The following is a 6,000-nucleotide window of genomic DNA, read 5'->3' on the forward strand; positions in this document are numbered from 1 at the left end:
GATACACCGAAAGAAATTTCTTCGTAAAAAGAACGAAAAATTTCGTTAAAAGTACGAAATTTGTCATTGTTTTACAACCAAAGAAACTTTTCATTAAAAGTACGAAATATTTCGTACTTTTTACGAAGAAAAGTTCTTCCAAAATTTTCGTAGTTTGTAAGAAAAAAATTCGTACTTTTTATGAAGAATCTTCGTACTTTTTATGAAAAATCTTCGTACTTTTTATGAAAATGTTTCGTACTTTTTATGAAAAATTTTCGTAGTTTTTATGACAAATTTTCGTACTTTTTATGAAAAAATTTCGTACTTTTTTCTGAAAAATGTTCGAACTTTTAGAAAAAAAAAATTATAGTCGAAAGTGCATTTGGTTGTAGTTGCAAGTGTGAAAAATGACATCACTACTTTACATCTTAAGTTTTTGAATAATTTTTAGTTTTATTGCTTCACTTTTATTCATAGCGCGCTATCACCCAAATGAGAAGTAGCATAGACTTGCATAAAAAAATAGAATAAAGGAATTCACTCAAGCACATTATAAAAGACAATTTAATGCCGCGAACGGAAATTTTACAACTTCAATGAAACTTCTTCGTTATTTCAAAGAAAATGTTTCGTACTTTTTATGAAGAAATTTTAACGCAGAATGTTTCGTAAAATATTCGTAAAAACTTCTTCACAAAATTCATGAAATGTGAAGAAAGTTTCGTTAAAAGTACGAACTTTTTACGAAGAAAAGTTAATGTAGATTGTTTCGTAGAAGTTTCGTATATTCGTAAAATGTTCTTCGTAAAATTTACGAAAATTAATGAAAATTTCGTTATTTTAATGAAGAATTCAGGAAGAATAGTTAATGAAGAATTCTTCGTACAATTAACGAAGAGAATTCTTTCGGTGTATAGTCCCCATATAAACCGACCTCCCGATTTGGGGTCTTGGGCTTATAGAAATCGTAGTTTTTATCCAATTTGCCTGAAATTTGAAACCTAGAAGTATTTTATGACCACAAAGAGGTGTGCCAAAAATGGTGATTATCGGTCCATGTTTTGGTATAGTCCCCATATAGACCGATCTCCCGATTTTACTTCTTGGGCTTATAGAAACCGCAGTTTTTATTCAATTTACCTGAAATTGGAAATCTAGAGGTATTGTAAGACCACAAATACGTGTGCCAAAAATTGTGAGTATTGATCCATATTTTGGTATAGCCCCCATATAAAACGACCTCCCGATTTGGGGTCTTGGGCTTATAGAAACCTTAGTTTTTATCCAATTTGTCTGAAATTGGAAATCTAGAGGTATTTTAAGACCATAAAGAGGTGTGCCGAAAATGGTGAGTATCGGTCCATATTTTGGTATAGCCCCCATATAGACCGATTTCAAGATTTTACTTCTTGGGCTTCTAGAATCCGAAGTTTTTATCCTATTTGCCTGAAATTGGAAATCTAGAGGTATTTTCGGGCCATAACGAGGTGTGCCGAAAATGATGAGTATCGGTCCATATTTTAGTATAGCCCCCATAAGAACGATCTCCCGATTTAACTCCTTGGGTTTCTAGAAACCGTAGTTTTTATCTGATTTGCCTGAAATTGTAAATATTCTGGTATTTTAGGCTCACAAAAACGTGTATCGGATTAAGTTTTTATCGATCCATTTGGTAATGCCTCCATATAGACCGACTTCACTTCTTGAGGGTGTAGAAGGCGCACTGATCATGGAAATTGCTTGAAACTCAATGTAAAATTTCCAGATTTTACTTCTACAGATTTAAGATTTCAAATCAAGACTTTATTTTATAATTTTCTTGCACACTTACAAGAGATGTTAATGATTCAAACTCAAACAAAAATGGTTCTTATAAATCCAGAATCTGATATAGTCCTCATAGGTGAAATCTTTAAATTTATCTTCGGGAATATCCTACAGTCCTCAAGCCCTCCTGAAATTTCAAAGGAAACCCTAATATTTGGTTCATGGTGGTGGGTATTTAAGATTCGGCCCGGCCGAACTTAGTGCTGTATATACTTGTTATAATATTAAACTGAGCCGACGGGCTTTTTTGGGCAGCAAATAAATCAATGACTTCTTCAGTCGGCACATTTATTCGGCGATGAACCGACATTAATGCCAATCCTTTGAGTCTACTCTCGATAGTCGAATTTGTAAGATACGTCTTTAATCTCTTCATTGTTGAAAATGAACGTTCGGATGAGCACGTAGTAACTGCAGGGATGGAAAATGCAGTACTATAGTACTTTTTTCAAACCTTTTTCACCCCGGTCAGTGCCGTAGTACCCCCGCGAATGATTTAGTACCTTTTGTGTAGACATTTTTGAGTCAATATCAGATTTATGGTACAATAGCTTTGACAAAATATTTTAATATTTTGAGAAAGTCTTTATCAACCTTATTTGCTAATAGTCTTTTACAAATATGGAAAAACAGACATGTTCATGTGGGAAGAAAATCTCGATTTTATAAAAGACATAGTCAAAAACAGGATTTTATTGAACTTCAAGAAAGTTTTAGTCGAAAAAAGAATGCGATTCTATATTATCGATTTTTTATTTCGGTAGAAATAGTTGTCAACATTTTATTTCTATATAGAATTTTTGCAAAATTTTATTTTTATAGAAAATTTTGTCAAAATTTTATTTCAATTGAAAATTTTGTCAAAATTTTATTTCTATAGGAAATTTTTGCAAAATTTTATTTCTATAGAAAATTTTGTCAAAATTTTATTTTCTTTAAAATTCAGTCTCTTGACAATAATCTTCCAGTGAAATTTTTGTTGAAATTTAGTAAAAAGTACCTTTCCGCTCAAAAAATACCTTTTTTGTACTTTCTTAAAAATTGTATTTTCCATCCCTGAGTAACTGGCAAAGTGACCAAAATTTTTAAAAGAATATGCACGTTTGGAAAAATCTCTTTATTGCTTCCATCGCTGAATTAGGCAGGTTCTTTTCGCAGGTTTTGCGCCATTTCATTTACACTGTGTGTTTGGCTGTTTCGAGTCATGTTCACAAAAAGAACAACAAACACACATAAAAAGCAGAAATACATTTTCCAAAAATGAAATTTGTGGTGCGAGAACAAAAATAATTTGTTTTTTTTTCGACCGTCGTTTGACGGGCTTTTCAACTAGTATTCTATGATTTGTGCAAGTTTTATAGGTAAGCGTTTTTCAAAATTAAACCTCCAGATTTTCTTCAACATCTTCGATAAGATTTTTCTATGCAGCTAAAAATATATATTTATTTATATAAAAATATTCATTCATTTCGGGGGGGGTTTGATCCCCCTCACCCCCCCCCCCCCCCTGAATACGGCCTTGCCTGTCGGTAGCTAAAATGGCGGTCACTAGACTACAACACCATATAGCATTATAGGTCTAACCACTGCCGTATATAGCCAATACACAATTTTCAGTTTTAGTCCCTACTTTTTTATACCCTCCATCATAAGATGGGGGTATATTAACTTTGTCATTCCGTTTGTAACACATCGAAATATTGCTCTAAGACCCCATAAAGTATATATATTCTGGGTCGTGGTGAAATTCTGAGTCGATCTAAGCATGTCCGTCCGTCCGTCCGTCTGTTGAAATCACGCTAACTTCCGAACGAAACAAGCTATCGACTTGAAACTTGGCACAAGTAGTTGTTATAGATGTAGGTCGGATGGTATTGAAAATAGGCCAGATCGGTCCACTTTTACGTATAGCCCCCATATAAAGGGGCCTTCAGATTTGGCTTGTGGAGCCTCTAACAGAAGCATATTTCATCCAATCTGGCTGAAATTTGGTATATGGTGTTGGTATATGGTCTCTAACAATCATGCAAAAAATGGTCCACATCGGTCCATAATTATATATAGCCCCCATATAAACCGATCCCCAGATTTGGCTTGCGGAGCCTCAAAGAGAAGCAAATTTCATCCGATCCGACTGAAATTTGGTACATGATGTTGGTATATGGTCTCTGACAACCATGCAAAAATTGGTCCACATCGGTCCATGATGGAGGGTACATAAGCTTCGGCCTGGGCGAACTTACGGCCGTATATACTTGTTTCCTATTGCCTTTTTGCACGAGTACAAAGCTACCGTTGCTTTCCTTCAATATTAAGCTTAAAGTTCAGCTTCCTGTCCAAACTAACGCCAAGGTATTTTGCACACTCGCCAAAGGGAATTTCAATACCTAAGGAAATGGGCCTAACCGTGGGAGTTTTGCGATCTTTGCAGTACATGACTAGTTCTGTCTTTGCAGGATTTACCCCAAGACCATTATCTTTCGCCCATTTCTCAGTCTCTGATTGTGGATGGGAATTTTCCTCTGACTGCTAGCGCCACAACATCCGCGTATGCTACCACTTTTATCCTTTCTCTAGGGAAACCGGAAGGTTGTTTATAGCAACATTCCAAAGAAGAGGTGATAGAACTCCTCCTTGGGGAGTGTCTCTGTTCACATACCTTTGTATGTTTGCTTGTCCCAGTTGTTCAGAGTTGTCAGTCCATTTAATATCGAGCTGGGATGGATGTTATTGAACGCCCTTCGATGTCTAGAAACGCCACGATTGTGTATTCATTGGCAGATAGTGAGCTTTCAATAAAGCTGACTAGTTCATGTAATGTGGTCTCAGTAGACCTGCCCTTCGAGTATGCATGCTGTCGTTTCGAGAGTAAACTTGAATCGACGTTAGTTCTAAGATAAATTGTCTATCATCCTCTCCACAGTCTTAAGTGGGAATGAGGATAAGCTGATTGGTCGAAAATCCTTCGCACTCGAGTGGGAGGCTTTTCCGCTTTCGGTATGAAAACGACTTTTGTTTCCCTCCACTTTTCAGGTCCGGGGGATTTGAAACCCAAAGCTATTTAACGCCCATTTTATTCTAGATTCCGATACAATTTCCTCGATAGGAAATGACCGCTGAGCCACTGTGGCACCGCCAGAACATGGGTCAACCGTCTGATTTTCAGGAAAATGTGTGTCCAAGAGTACCTCCAGCGTCTCCCCACTGGACGTTGTCCAATTGCCCTCCAATGTTTTAGTGAACCCTGGAGCGAAGTTAGTGAATGCTAGTACCTTCCGTAGTCTGGAAGCCTCGGACGTATTCTCAATACTGCTTCAGTAATCATTCCAAGAGTTATGCTGAGCCTTTCTCAGTTCTCGCTTGTATCCTCTCAAATTCCTCTTGTAAGCGACCCAATCCTCAGGAGCTCTGGTGGACTTTGCTTTGTTAAAGAACTGCCTGCAGGATTTCCTCATATTACTTAACTCCGTAGACCACCATGGTGGTCGATTTTTTCCCCTTGGCTTCCCTCTAGGGCATACAGCTTTCAGTGAGATGTTGAAGGCCTTAGTAATCCTCTCCACTGCGTGTTCGATATCTTGCACAGTGCTCATATTTGTCTCTGGTATTTCCGGTATCATCATATTGAACGATTCCCTATACATATTCCAATCAGTTTTCCTAACATTTGGCGGAAATATGGTCTTGGTGGTATGAACATCTAATTTGAAACTGATGTAGCGATGATCTGAGAAGCTATGTTCAATTAAAACCTGCCAATCAGATGTCATTTCATTCAGTACTTGCGAGGCCAAGGTGACGTCCAAACCCTCTTGCCTGTTTTTAGTGACAAAGGTTGGGGCATCTCCCTTGTTGCAAACTACCAGATTAGTACGCAAAATAAACTCTATTAGTGACTCTCCTCTTGTATTAATGTCACCACTACCCCATATACTATGATGTGCATTTGCATCGCATCCCATAATGAGTTTTGTCTTTTTTTTCAAAGACTCCTTAACTAAGGTCTCAACGGCACATGGAGGCATCTCCCTAACATGTCCCATGTAGACCGAAGATACCCAGTATTTACATTTGGATATCTCTAGACTGGCTACGACAGTGTCTGCATTGCTCAATGAAGGAAGCAGAAACAAGTTTTGTTCGTTATTAGCAATTATACATGCTCGATTTATATCTTTACCGGTATTATGC

The sequence above is a fragment of the Haematobia irritans genome, chromosome 5 (assembly GCF_050003625.1).
Source record: "Haematobia irritans isolate KBUSLIRL chromosome 5, ASM5000362v1, whole genome shotgun sequence".
Lineage (NCBI taxonomy): Eukaryota > Metazoa > Arthropoda > Insecta > Diptera > Muscidae > Haematobia > Haematobia irritans.